This window comes from Gossypium arboreum, chromosome 11 (genome assembly GCF_025698485.1).
Source record: "Gossypium arboreum isolate Shixiya-1 chromosome 11, ASM2569848v2, whole genome shotgun sequence".
NCBI classification, from domain to species: domain Eukaryota; kingdom Viridiplantae; phylum Streptophyta; class Magnoliopsida; order Malvales; family Malvaceae; genus Gossypium; species Gossypium arboreum.
In genome coordinates, this window is record NC_069080.1 from 96,764,904 (window position 1) to 96,781,235 (window position 16,332).

At 36.4% G+C, this 16,332-nt stretch overlaps 1 pseudogene; it reads right to left on the bottom strand.

Annotated features, from left to right (window-relative positions):
• Window positions 1-15,782, bottom strand: part of LOC108471413 (60S ribosomal protein L18a-2-like) — a 41,796-nt pseudogene extending 26,014 nt beyond the window's left edge.
• Window positions 15,783-16,332: the final 550 nt, after the last annotated feature.

A 16,332-nucleotide genomic window follows, 5' to 3' on the forward strand; every position in this document is an offset into this window, starting at 1 on the left:
GAGAGTTGTTTTCCAGACTTTACGTAAAAATAGTTGTTCGCTAAGTTTAGCAAATGTGAGTTTTTACCTCGAGAAGTAGGATTTTTTGGACATGTGGTATCGAAAGATGGTATTAGAGTTGATCTGAGTCAGATTTGTAGTCCCAGAACTACTATTTCGACTAGGGTCTAAACTAGACTGTTAAACTCTCCCCTTTAGGAATTTTCGTCCCCAGAAATCTTACCATTGAACAGATTTGGAAATTGCCTTTCATAACATCTTCAGACTCCCACGTAGCCTCTTCAACACCATGCTGATGCCACTCTACTTTTACTAACGAAATTTTCTTATTTCTCAATTCTTTAATCTCACAAGCTAATATACGGATCGGTTCTTCTTCGTAGGTCATATCCAATTGAATTTCAGTCTTAGACGGAGAAATCACATGTGATGGATCTGATCTATACTGTCGAAGTATCGACACGTGGAATACATTATGAATCTTTTCTAGCTCAGGTGACAACAACAATCTATAAGCAACCGGCCTGATACGCTCAATAATCTCATATGACCCGATGAACCTCTGACTCAATTTTCCTTTTCTGCCAAATCGGGGTACTTTTTTCCACGGAGACATTTTCAGAAACACTTTGACGCTGATCTCAAATTCAATATCTTTTCATTTAAAGTCTTCACACGATTTCTGACGATCAGAAGATGTTTTCAAACTATCTCGGATCACTTTTACTTTTTGTTTAGTCTCTTTTATCAAATTGACCCCGTGTATCTTATTCTCACTAAGCTCAATCCAATACAAAGGTGTACGTCATTTGCGACCATATAAGGCTTCGTACGATGCCATTTTAATGCTTAATTAAAAACTGTTATTATAAGTGAATTCAATCAAAGGCAAATACTGTTCCTACGTACCTTCAAACGTAAGAATGCAACATCTCAACATATCTTCAAGAATTTGAATAATCCACTCAGATTGACTATCTGTTTACGGGTGAAAAGTATTACTGAAGCGAAATTTCATACCCAAAGCATCTTGCAATTTCTTCCAAAATCGTAATGTGAATCTCGGATCTCTGTCTGACACAATAGATAATGGCACACCGTACAATCTCACAATATCGGAAATGTATAACTCAGCTAACTTATCAAGTGAGTAATCAAATCGTATCGAAATAAAATGAGCTGATTTCGTTAATCTATTAACCATAACCCAGATAGCATCTTTCTTTCGCGGAGATATGGGAAAACCCAAAACAAAATCCATTTTCACTCTATCCCATTTCCATTCTGGAATCATAATCTATTGTAACAAACTGGATGGCATTTGATGTTCAACTTTAACTTGCTGACAAATTAAACATTTCGAAACAAATTCGGAGATATCTCTTTTCATTCTAGACCACCAGTAATGTTATTTCAAATTGTTATACATTTTCGTACTATCCAGATGAACAGATAAATGACCATTGTGAGCTTTGTTCAAAATCATCTGAATCAACTCTAGATTTTTCGGAACACAAATCCGATCTCGAAATCTCAAACATTCTTCTTTATCAACTCTGAATTCTGAATCAGAATCTAAATCACTCTAAGCTCATTTTTCTATTATCTCATTATCAACTTTCTGAGCATCAATAATCTATTGTAAAAACAGCGGTCTCGCTTTCAATTCGGCTAAAGCCGAACCATCATCAGAAAAAGCTAAATGAGTATTCATGGCACGTAATGCAAACAATGAATTTCGGCTTAGAGCATTAGTAGCAACATTAGCCTTTCTCGGATAATCATCAATAACACCTTCGTAGTCTTTCAGTAACTCTAGCCATCTTCTCTGTTGTAGATTCAAATCTTTCTGAGTCATCAGATATTTCAAACTTTTGTGATCGGAATAAAGATGACATTTCTCACTGAATAGATAGTGGCGCCAAATTTTCAAAGCAAACACAATCGTAGCTAATTCCAGATCGTGCACAGGATAGTTCCAGATCGAAGCATAAGTAATGACTTTGCCTTCCTCCATCGAAACACATCCCAGACCATTTAATGAAGCATCATTGTAGATCACAAATTCTTTACCCGATTCAGGTTATACTAACACTGGAGCTTCAGTCAATAGGACTTTCAACTGATCAAAGCTTTTCTAACACTTTTCAGACCATTCAAAATTTCATATCTTTCTGAAGTAGTTTAGTCAACGGAGTTGGAATCACAGAAAAGCCTTTTACGAACCATGTATAATAACCAGCAAGTCCCAGAAAACTTTAGACTTCAAAAACATTTCTCAGAGGCTTCCAATCTAAAATAGTTAAAATTTTGTTTGGATCAACTTGGATAACTGATGCTGACACTATATGGCCTAGAAAATCGACTTCTCGTAACCAAAGTTCACATTTGCTAAACTTCGCATATAATTGCTTATCTTTTAAAGTCTGAAGCACTATTCTTAGATACTCGGCATGCTCAAATTCATCACGTGAATAAATAAATATTTCATCAATGAATACGACAACAAGTCGATCTAAATACGATCTAAAAATTCTATTCATCAAATCCATAAATATAGCAGGTGCATTAGTTAATCCAAAAGGCATAACTAAAAACTCATAGTGGCCGTACCTTGTTCTAAATGCAGTTTTTGGAATGTCTGAGTCTTTTACTTCCCAATTGATAATAGCCTGATCTCAAATCTATCTTTGAAAACATGTAGCTCCTTTCAATTGATCAAACAAATCATCAATTTGAGGCAGAGGGTATTTATTCTTGATAGTCACTTTGTGCAACTGACAATAACCAATGCACATTCTCACCGTACCGTCTTACCCCAAGGTAAGAAACTCGATCTAGTAAATCCTCTATCGGTCAACTCTTTCAACTGAGACTTTAATTCTTTTAGTTCAGTCAATGTAACACCCCAAACCCGGCCCAGACGTTATGGTCATATCTAGGGTGTTACATTGAAGTGTTTTAGTGAAAATCGTGTTTTTATTGAAAACACTTCTTAAAATAAAAGAAACCTTAATTAACTTAAAAAAAACTCATTAACATCACTTGTTTGAAGCATATGATTTTATGAAAACATGTCATTCTAAAATTGAGTTGCGGAAGCGTAGAAAAACATACTGTAGTTTAAGAAACCATGTTCAACTTCTTATAATTACATCGCATAAAAATAATAAACCAAATAATATAAAAAAAGAAACCTTATTACAATCTAGATTGAAAAGTACTTAATGAAATAGAGTCTCGTATGCTTTTAAAAAAAAAGTCCAATTTATCTTGCTAGCTGACCACCCAAAGTCCCTCCAACCATTAAACCTCTTACTGAGCATCACCTGAAAATAAAATAAAAGAGGGGGTGAGTTTTCGCAACTCAGTGTGTACAACCCTCGACAAAAAAAAAAAAAAAAGCATTCAAAAATCGTCATACATCAAACATGCAATGCAATCCCATCCCAATAATTCGTCCGCTACACACCAGTTCCGTCCCCTGTCACACTATGTGCGGATATAAATATCGACCCACCCAACCCACACACCAATGGTAGCCCGGTTGTGGAACTACCTTCAATTACTTATTGGGCTTTAAAAGCCGTCGGTGGATCCACGATTATTAGGCAACCATGCGATCCTCATATACTTCCCCCGTTCCAAAGTTCTCACCCTATATACAACCTAAGCAGAACATCATATGAATACATGTCACATCCATAAAACTTAAATTCAACACCTAGGGGTATTTTGGTCATTTTCGCCCTTAGGGGCATTTCGATAATTTTCCTTTAATTATGGTTTTCACTTACCTTGACCCGTTTACAAGTCCCGCGAGCTAAGATGAATAAATACTATGCACCAAGTAGGATTCCAGAGAAGAGGAGGTGAGTCATTAAGACCGTTTAAGTACCAAGCTCTCCCTAGATCCAATCCTAGACACGCATATACCCGTTGCTACACCTTAACCCTATGACTTGTCCACGGTCGCAATATATTAATTATGTCTTATGTAGTCATTATATACTTGGCCCAAAACCCCTTACAACGCCCAAACAAATTCACATACCAGTATCTGGCCCATTAAGCCCAATCATATTCATATGCCCCATTAGGCCCAAATCACCTGTATATGGCTCATTACGCCTAAATCACATTTATATGGCCCGTTAGGCCCAGTCACATTCATATTCATGCTCACATACAAATTCCTATCACATAGCATCAATATTCAGTTTTTGCCTATTATGGGCCCAACAGCCCATCGGGCCCATTTAGCCCATTCTGGCCCGTATGGCCAAATCACAACCCAAGTCCATGAAATCGCCCGTGGGTCTCAGGCAACCTATTGGTCTCCCCCTTACGAGTGTTTGCGCCCTCACAGGGCATTTCAGCATTTCGGCTTTTGCCGATTCATACTGTGTGTGTAGTGTATGTACACACCTAGTAAGCAAGCGTGTTGCGATTCCCTTAGTCACCAACCTACAAACGATATCACCCTTCAATTAATCGCATGCTTAATACATATTCTACCCATAAACTGAAACCTCACCTTAACCTTACCTTAACACCAATCCCTAATAGCTTCTCATTGATCACGTACTTCCTAGATATACATTGATCTTACTCATTAAAACCAAATACTAGGGGACTCACATCCAACATAATTCACCCCCTTATCTCACTTAAGATCATTCGGCCAACCTTAACCAAAAAGAGAGGAATACTTACCAAAACCGCAAAACACCTTAGGAGCAATTCAGTAGAGAGCTACGATCCGAGATCATAAACTAATTCCCTACCAGAGTTGATTAGAAAGAGTGAGGGAGGGAAGTACTCGGTATTAACAATACTAACCGAAAAAGAGATAAGATACTTACACCAAAAGAATAATCGACCCAAGGGAGATTCGACTTTTCGGCTTTCAAACTAATATGGTGAATAAGGTTTAGTTAGCACAAACTAGAGAAGAAGGGTAGAAGAAGGAATCAGTTAACCCGAAGGGTAAATCAAAAGAGATCTGAGGAGAGAAAGAATGGAAAAAGATTCAACTAGCAAAGATGGAAAAGCCAATCGGTACTTAAAGAAAGAAATGAAAAATTTTGCATTAGCCTAGGATCCCAAACTCAGCACATATTTATGGCCTCTAGCCAAACTGCCTGACCCTCAATTCCCAATTCAGCTGCATCACTTCCCCCTTCTTATCTCCTCGTTTTTCTCCCTGATAACTCCCCAATCTATTTCCTAAATTTTCTCTTCTGAACACTCCCCTTGGAGTCCATCTTCACACCACTTCCAACCTTCTAGAAGGCCAAATTAAACTCCTAAAAATACTAAGCTAGGATACGAACCTTGGTTCCCCTTGCTAGCCAATAATGCCACCTTCTTGCACCCTAAGTGGCGTCACTTAGCCACTTCACCACAAGCCCTTTTTGATGTCATTTTCCCCTATTTTTATTTAAAAGCCCAACTACTCCCAACCCTAGTTCCTTTAATAATTAAATGAAAATTCCTCCGCCACAAAACTCGAACCCAGAACTTCTCCAACAAACCTAGACACTTCAAATTCCTTAAACCCTTAAAGCCAGCATGTCTTTTGTCATTTTCTTGCTCACTTAAAAATTTTATAAAACCCAAAGCCCAAAGCCGAATTCATCTAGGCCAAAAATTCGGGGCGTTACAACTCTACCCCCTAGAAGAAATTTCGTCCTCGAAATTCCCATCTATTAGTACAGCTGTATTTTAATGCCTCGTACCTGAGACCGTCGCCGGAGTCGAATACGAGGTGTTAACGGACTTCATTCATTACTTATACAGCTCAAACAATTTATTTTTAAAACTTCCAGACAAGATGGCAATCTACATTATAGTCGCTTAAAAATTCATATCTCGAGTTTTGAAACTCGAAATCCAATTCCGTAAATTTTTCCTAAAACTAGACTCATATATATATCTATTAATTTTTTTCTAGAATTTTTGGTTGGGCCAATTAGTACAGTTTATTAGTTAAATTCTCCCCTGTTTCAGGGTTCAACTTCTCTGACCTCTGTGTATTACGAATCTGATTTCTCTCTATACAAAATTTCAATGACTATGAAGTTTGTTTCTATTAAAACTAGACTCAATATGAAATCTATACATATAAATAATGACTTCTAATTATTTTTGTAAAATTTATGGTGAATTCTTAAATTCAGAATAGGGGATCCAGAAATCACTCTGGCCCTGTTTCACAAATATTCAAATATCTCATAAAATATAATTCATATACCTGTTTTGTTATATCCATATGAAAATAAACTCATTAACCTTCAATTCCTTAACTTATTCATCATTTAAGTTAATTTATACTATTTTAGTGATTTTCAAATTCACATCATTGCTACTGAATATTCTGTTTTATAACAAATTTCACTTTACTATAGATTTCCATGGACTAAATAGCATTTTAAACATGCATGGCATCAAATATGATTTAGATTGGCCATTCCAATGGCTAATCATTCACAAACCCTTTTCTTACCAAACCATAACCATGTCATAAAATCATTTACACAAAGTGAGTATTTTGCCATACATGCCACATTCAAAATACACAAGCCATTTTACCACTTTAGGCCTTCGGATAGTGTGAACAAGTCTTCGACCTATCCTGATTCTCAAGCCGGCTTGTCAACAACTACAATGAATGAAAAGGAGGGGGTAAGCATAAATGCTTAGTAAGTTCACATGCAAATAGCAAGTAACATAATCATGCAATTCCACATAAAATGTCATTTGCATAAACAACATCAAGACATTCGTGTTTCGTTTACATTTAATATCTTTCTACGATTTCATCATACCAAGTTCTCAACCCGAGGATTTAAGCACATACCTGTCAAATTTTCTCATTCACCACACTTACCAATATATCACCTTCGTTTTAGGCATTCTTCTCATTCACTTAAGATTCACCCGTTTAACACATCAGAATATAATTCGAATAAGCAGATTTCATGAATGTAAGTGCCATACCTGCAGCTAGACAAACTCAATAGCCTGCGGAACTTATGTAGCCAAGCTACCATGTAACCCGCCCATAAGTGAACTCGAACTCAACTCAACGAGCTCAGGCGTTCGCATCCATAAGTGAACTCGGACTCAACTCAACGAGTACGGATGCCTAGTTACATCTCACGAACTCAGACTCAACTCAACGAGTTCGGAACTCAAATATCCTAGTGACATGTCACTTGTATTCTAATCTATTCCCAAGGTTCAAATGGGATTTTTCCTCGATTACACATCTTTGCCGTCTTCCACGGAATATCGAAATCGATACTTTGGTGATAGTTCATACTTATCAAGTAATTCACATAATTACATATTATTCAACAATAACCACAAAACATAACATTTCATGATAATAATAAGCATCATATTATATAAACAACATTAAATTGCATAAAATGACAATTATGTTACTACATTTACACATGAACTTACCTCGATACAAAATATTAGCAATCGAGCCTATTCTTCGTAAACTTTGTTTTTCCCTCAATCGCGACTTGAATCTCGTTTCTCTTGATCTATAATGCCAAATTAATCTTATTTAATACATACATTCATCAAAACAGTCTTTAATATGAACTTTGGAAAAATTACATTTTTGTCTCTAAACTTTTGCATAATTACACTTTTGCCCCTAGGCTCGGGAATTAAACTTCATCCCTTATTTTTATGTTTTATGACATGCTGATCATTTTTTCCCTTCTGTAGCAACATCAAATTGACACTCTAACATGCACTTATGAATATTAGGTATTTTTACCGATTAAGCCCTTTTACTCGTTTTCACTTAAAACCGAGTAGTACAAGTTCTCTAACATAATTTAAAACCTAATATTCTATCATAAAACACCAAAATAAACAAATTTCACCCATGGGTATTTTTCCAAATAAAAACCCTAGGGTGAATTATTGCTAGCATAAGCTTAATCGAGCTATCGAAATTCCAAAACCGTAAAGAACATTAAAAATGGGGCTTGGAATCACTTACTATAGAGCTTGGAAGCTTGAAACAAACCCTAGCTATGGAGAACCCTTGAAATTTTGGCCTAATGAATAAGATGGACAAAAATTGGCTTTTAATTTTGTTTTTAATTCATTTTAATAACTAAATGACCAAAATGCCCTTCCTACTAAACTTTCAAAAAAATTCCATCCATGTCTAATTTTTGTCCATAGACTTAGAAATTGTTCAAATTGCTATTTAAGACTCCTCATTAATATTTCAAAGCAATTTCATACTAAAAACTCCTAGAATGCAAGTTTTGCAAATTATTCGATCTAGTCCCTAATTTCAATTTAGGCACTTGAGGCATAGGATTTCATCACGAAATTTTCACACAATCATGCAATCATATCATAAAAATCAAAATAATTATAAAATATTTATTTCTATCTCGAATTTGTGGTCACAAAACCACTACTCCTTTTAGGCCCTAATTCGGGATATTACAACTCTCCCCCCCTTTAAGGATTTTCGTCCTCGAAAATCTTACCGATAAAAAGGTATGGGTTTTGGTTTCTCATAGTTTCCTCAAGTTCCCATGTAGTCTCTTCTACCCCGTGCTTTTGCCACAATACTTTCATGAGAGCGACACTTTTATTTCTTAGTTGTTTGACTTCTCGAGCTAAAATCTTAATTGGTTCTTCTTCGTAAGTCATATCCAGTCGTAGCTCAACTTCTGTCGGTGAAATTATATGTGAAGGATCCGAACGATACCGACGTAGCATAGATATGTGAAAAACATCATGCATCCTCTATAATTCAGATGGCAATGCTAACTGATAAGCTACTGGTCCAATTCTTTCAATTACTTCATACGGTCCATTAAAACGCGGACTTAACTTGCCCTTCCGTCCAAATCTAAGGACTTTCTTCCATAGAGACACTTCAAAAATACCTTATCACCAACTTGAAACTCAATTTCCTTTCGTTTCAAATCCGCATAAGATTTCTGTCTATCTGAAGCAGCTTTCAAACAATCTCGAATCACTTTCACCTTTTCTCCAGTTTCTTTTATTAGATCAACTCCATAAATCTGATTTTCCTTAAGTTTAGGCCAATACAATGGCGTCTGACATTTACAACCATACAATGCTTCATAAGGTGCCATCTTCAAACTCGTCTGATAACTATTATTATAAGCAAATTCTACCAACGGTAAGTACCTTTCCCAACTACCTTGAAATTCCAATATGCAACATCTAAGCATGTCTTCAAGAATCTGAATTACTCTCTCTGATTGTCCATCAGTTTGTGGATGAAAGGCAGTGTTGAAATTTAACTTCGTACCTAATGCCTCTTGCAACTTTTGCCAAAACCGTGAAGTAAATCTCGGATCTCTATCCGAAATGATTGACAAAGGTATTCCATGAAGTTTAACAATCTCACAGATATACAATTCAGCCAACTTATTAAGAGAATAATCCGTACGTACCGGAATAAAATGAGCCGATTTAGTCAGTCTGTCAACTATTACCCAGATGGCATTTTTCTTCCCCGGAGTTAACGGCAACCATGATACAAAATCCATAGTAATCCGATCCCATTTCCATTCAGGAACCATGATAGGTTGGAGTAATCCCGAAGGTACTTGGTGTTCAGCTTTCACTTTTTGACAAACTAAGCACTTTGATACAAACTTGAAAATATCTCTTTTCATTCCACTCCACCAGTACATTTTCTTCAAGTCATTATACATTTTCGTACTGCCCGGATGAACTGCCAAACAACCATTATGTGCTTCATGCAAAATATTTTTAATCAACTCATCATTTTTTGGTACACAAATCCGATTTTTAAACATTAAGCAACCATCAGAACCGATTCTGAAATCTGATCCTGTATTAGCTTCACACTGCTTTCTCTTGGCTTGCAAATCTTGATCATTTTTTTTTGAGCTTCACAAATCTCTTGTAAAAACATTGGTCTTGCTCTTAACTCTGCTAGAATCGAACCATCATCTGATACCTTTAACTGAGTGTTCATAGCTTTCAAAGTAAATAACAACTTTCTGCTCAAAGCATCGGCAACCACATTCGCTTTTCCCGGATGATAGTCAATAACAAGCTCGTAATCTTTCAACAACTCCAACCATCTTCGCTGTCTCAAATTCAAGTCTTTCTGTGACATCAAGTACTTAAGACTTCTGTGATCTGTATATACTCGACACTTTTCACCATACAGATAATGTCGCCAAATCTTCAAAGCAAACACTATAGCAGCCAATTCCAAATCATTAGTCGGATAATTTCTTTCGTGATATTTTAACTGTCTCGAAGCATAAGCCACCACTTTTCCTTCTTGCATAAGTACACATCCTAAGCCATTTTGAGAAGCATCACTATACACCACAAACTCTTTACCTTATTTAAGTTGTACCAACACTGGTGCTTCAGTTAATAACTTTTTCAATTCTTCAAAACTCTATTGACATTCTTCCGTCCATTCAAATTTAACATCCTTTCGGAGTAGTCTAGTCATAGGAGCAGCAATTATAGAAAATCCATTTATAAACCATCAATAATACCCAGCTAGCCCTAAGAAACTTCTAACCTCATTACATTTTTCGGTGGTTTCTAATCAACAATGGCTGAAATTTTACTAGGATCAACTCGTATACCATCACCTGAAACAATATGACCTAAAAATCCAACTTCCCGAAGCCAAAATTCACTTTTACTGAACTTAGTATACAGCTGCTTATCTCTTAAAGTTTGCAAAACTATCCTCAAGTGCTCAGCATGCTTTGTCTCATCTTTTGAATAAATTAAGATGTCATCTATAAACACCACAACAAATTTGTCCAAGTATGGCCGAAACATGCGATTCATTAAATCCATAAACAGAGCAGGAGCATTTGTCAACCCGAATGGCATAACTAAAAATTCATAGTGACTGTACCTTATTCTAAAAGCTTTATAACCCTTTCTCAAATATCTCTGAGCCGACATCGAAGAAATCATACTAGATAATGCCTCTAATTTGTCTGGTTCAACCCGCAGAATTTCACCACTTTCACATTTTAATTCTATAACATTTTCTTTACAATTTACTATAGCATCATGCAATGTCAACCAATCTATACCCAAAATAACGTCAAATACATCAAACGGCAACAACATCAAGTTGGCCGGAAAGTAATGACCCTGAATCATTAAAAGGCATTTCTTGCATACTTTATCAACTATCATACATTTGCCTAATGGATTCGACACTCTAATCATAAATTCTGTGTTCTCATCAGCTATATTCATACTAGACACCAATTTCATGCACACATATGAATGAGTAGAACTGGGATCAATCAAAGCAATAACATTAATATCATAAAAAGAAAATATACCAGTAATCACATCACGTGATGAAGCATCTTCACGTGCCTTTATAGCATAAGTTCTAGGTGGAGCCCTTGCTTTAGATTTAGCTGCTGAATCTATGGTTACATTTTTGCTACTTGCTTCATTTCCAGCTTTTCTCGAATATCTTCCCCTCGAGTCTGCACCACTACCTTTTACACTCTGAAATTTTTCTTTCTTGACTCTCTCTGGGCAGTCTCTAATAAAATGATCCGGAGAACCACACTGAAAACATTCATTCACTCTACATGGGCCAAAATAATTTCTGCCACACCGCTGGCACTCGGGCTTAACAAATCTCGTATTTCCCACACTAGCCGCAGAAGTAGTCTGAGATTTAGGACCCACATTTTGCTTCTTAAAATTTCCATATGATTTTCCAGCCAAAACCTGTGAACGAGGATTCTTATTTCTAGATTTTCTGGATTACTGTGAGAATGAACTGCTCGTCGGTCTTTTCTTCCAATTTTTAGTCCCGGCCTCTACTTTTTTCTTCTTTTTAAGTAGTTCTTCAGCCTTGCAAGCTTGATCAACTAGTACTACCATTTCTTTTAATTCAAGAATCCCAACAAATACTTTGATATCTTCATTGAGTCCGTCTTCAAATCGTCTGCACATTTTAGCCTCTGTAGGAATATATTCTCTAGCATACTTACTCAACTTTGACGAACTCCTTTCGATTCAAGAATCATCATGTTTCCTGCTTCAATTCAAGAAACTCTTTACGCTTTTGATCAAAAAATCTTTCACTGATGTATTTCTTCTGAAATTCTTCTTGAAAGAACTCCCAAGTTACTTTCTCTTTCGATACTACTGAAGTCAATGTCTTCAACCAATGATAAGCTGAATCCCTCAACAATGATATAGCACATTTCAAGCATTCCTCAGGTGTACAAGATAATTCATCAAATACCTGAATAGAATTCTCAAGCCAAAACTCTGCTTTCTCGGCATCATCATCAATATTTGCCCTGAATTCTTCGGCCCCTTGCTTATGGATTCTGTCAACTGGAGTTCTATGAAATTTCATGAGATCTACGCATTGAGACATTGGGGGTACAGGTTGAGGAATCGGGGGAGGTGGGGGAGGTTGTGCATTCAGGTTTGTAGGAACGAACTCAGTATACCAGGCATTCATCATCTAGAGAAAGGCTTCCCGAGCCCTTTCTCGTCCTCCTTGACCAACAGTAGGAGGTGGATTTTCAGTTGGCACTGCCCCTTTAGCCGATGCTGGTGCATTACTCTCTGCATCATCAGTCGTAGCTAGATCGGGATCCATTTACTATAAAAAAAATCATTTAAAAGGTCAGAAGTTGTCACACTATCACAATATATATATGACATGTATAGCAAAACGCATACATACAACACATTAGTCCGAGAATAAACTAAACCTGCTCCGATACCACCAAATGTAATACCCCATACCTGAGACCGTCGATGGAGTCGAATACGAGGTGTTAACGGACTTAATTCATTACTTATACAGCTCAAACAATTTATTTTTAAAACTTCCAGACAAGCTGGCAATTTGCGTTATATTCGCTTAAAAATTCATATCTTGAGTTTCGAAACTCGAAATCCAATTCCATAATTTTTCCTGAAACTAGACTCATATATATATCTACTAATTTTTTCTAGAATTTTTGGTCGGGCCAATCAGTACAGTTTATTAATTAAAGTCTCCCCTATTTTAGGGTTCGACTTCTCTGACCTCTATGTATTACGAATCAGATTTCTCTCTGTACAGAATTTCAATGACTATGCCGTTTGTTTTTCTTAAAACTAGAGTCAATAAGGAATCTTTACATATAAAAAATTACTTCTAACTATTTTTGTACAATTTATGGTGAATTCTTAAATTCAAAACAGGGGACCCAGAAATCACTCTGGCCCTGTTTCACAAAAATTCAAATATCTCATAAAATATAATTCATATACCTATTTTGTTCAATCCATATGAAAATAGACTCATTAAGCTTTGATTCCTTAACTTATTCATCATTTAAGTCAATTTCTACTATTTTTAGTGATTTTTCAGATTCACATCATTGCTACAGCAATGTTCTGTTTTATAACAAATTTCACTTTACTATAGATTTCCATGGACTAAATAGCATTTTAAACATACATGACATCATATATGATTTAGATTGGCCATTCATATGGCTAATCATTCACAAACCCTTTTCTTACCAAACCATAACCATGTCATAAAATCATTTACACAAAGTGAGTATTTTGCCATACATGGCACATTCAAAATACACAAGCTATTTTACCAATTTAGGCCTTTGGATAGTGTGAACGAGTCTTCGACCTATCTCGATTCTCAAGTCGGCTTATCAACAACTACAATGAATGAAAAGGAGGGGGTAAGCATAAATGCTTAGTAAGTTCACATGCAAATAGCAAGTAACATAATCATGCAATTCCACATAAAACATCATTTGCATAAACAACATCAAGACATTCGTGTTTCATTTGCATTTAATATCTTTCTACGATTTCATCATACCAAGTTCTCAACCTGAGGATTTAAGCACATACCTGTAAAATTTTCTCATTCACCACACTTACCAATATATCACCTTCGTTTTAGGCATTCTTCTCATTCACTTAAGATTCACCCGTTGAACACATCGGAATATAATTCGAGTACGCGAATTTCATGAACGTAAGTGCCATACCAGCAGCTAGACAAATTCAATAGCCTGCGGAACTTATGTAGCCAAGCTACCATGTAACCCGCCCATAAGTGAACTCGGACTCAACTCAACGAGCTCGGGCGTTCGCATCCATAAGTGAACTTGGACTCAACTCAACGAGTTCGGATGCCTAGTTACATCTCACGAACTCGGACTCAACTCAACGAGTTCGGAACTCAAATATCCTAATGATATGTCACTTGTATTCTAATCTATTCCCAAGGTTCAAATGGGCTTTTTCCTCGATTACACATCTTTTCTGTCTTCCACAGAATATCGAAATCGATACTTCGGTGATAGTTCATACTTATCAAGTAATTCACATAATTACATATTATTCAACAATAACTACAAAACATAACATTTCATGATAATAATAAGCATCATATCATATAAACAACATTAAATTGCTTAAAATGACAATTATGTTACTACATTTACACATGAACTTACCTCGATACAAAATATTAGCAATCGAGTCTATTCTTCGTAAACTTTATTTTTCCCTCGATCGCGACTTGAATATTCGTTTCTATTAATCTATAATGCCAAATTAATCTTATTTAATACATACATTCATCAAAATAGTCTTTAATACGAACTTTGGCAAAATTACATTTTTGCCCCTAAACTTTTGCATAATTACACTTTTGCCCCTAGGCTCGGGAATTAAACTTAATCCCTTATTCTTATGTTTTATGACATGCTAATCATTTTTCCCTTCTGTAGCAACATCAAATTGACACTCTAACATGCACTTATGACTATTCGGTATTTTTACCGATTAAGCCCTTTTAGCCGTTTTCACTTAAAACCGAGTAGTACAAGTTCTCTAACATAATTTAAAACCTCATATTCTATCATAAAACACAAAAATACACAAATTTCACCTATGGGTATTTTTCCAAATATGAACCCTAGGTTGAATTATTGCTAGCATAAGCTTAATCGAGCTACCGGAATTCCAAAAACATAAAGAACATTAAAAACAGGGCTTGGAATCACTTACTATGGAGCTTGGAAGCTTGAAACAAACCCTAGCTATGGAGAACCCTTGAAATTTTGGCCTAATGAAGAAGATGGACAAAAATTGGCTTTTAATTTTGTTTTTAATTCATTTTAATAACTAAATGACTAAAATGTCCTTCCTACTAAACTTTCAAAAAAATTCCATCCATGTCTAATTTTTGTCCATAGACTTTGAAATTGGTCAAATTGCTATTTAAGACCTCCTCATTAATATTCCAAAGCAATTTCATACTAAAAACTCCTAGAATGCAAGTTTTGCAAATTATTCGATTTAGTTCCTAATTTCAATTTAAGCACTTTAGGCATAGGATTTCATCACGAAATTTTCACATAATCATGCAATCATGTCATAAACATAAAAATAATTATAAAATAGTTATTTCTGTCTCGGATTTGTGTTCACGAAACCACTATTCTGTTTAGGCCCTAATTCGGGATATTACATGTATAACATAGACTACCACACCACGCTCTCGCTGCGCACTCTAATTCCAAACTAAGTAAATAGCATATTATGGTGAAAGCACGTACCAATATTTGCCTCTGAAGCGTCTCCGTCCTCTCGACGACGTGCTGTATAGAACAACGCTGGCTGTCTTGCCTCAACATGGCCTGTATTTTTGCTTGGTGCTCCATGTCCTCGTCCATTGCCGTTACCGCCCCTGGCCTACCCAGGACCCCTTGGCGGCAGCTCACCACTCCTTAGTGGCAGAGCACCACTTGGGGCCACTACTGGTTCTCAACTTAGCATTCGAGGGCAATCCTTAATCCTATGCTCCATAGACCCACAAGCGAAACAAGCTCTCATTCTCTTCCAACACTCGCCTCTATGACTTCTTCCACAATCAGTACAGGTGGCACCCCTTGATTAGTAGCAGGGGGCCCTACTCCAACTGGCCTATCAACTCTGGCCCTAGCCGTAGGCCTCTGTCCAACACCAGGAGTCGCAGCCTCCCTCTTGCTTTTACCCCTTTCCTTTTCTCGATTCAGGCACTCTGTGCGCTTCACTTCCTCCGCTATCTTTATTTTTTCCACCAATTCCGAGAAAACTCACTCCTTTTGTGGAGCTATCAATACCCTGAGGCTATCTCTTAGCCCATCCTCAAACCTAACGCAACACTCGTAGTTCGTTGCCACCATAACTCTTCCATACCTAATAAGGCGCAGAAATTTGGCCTCATACTTCGCCACCAATTTG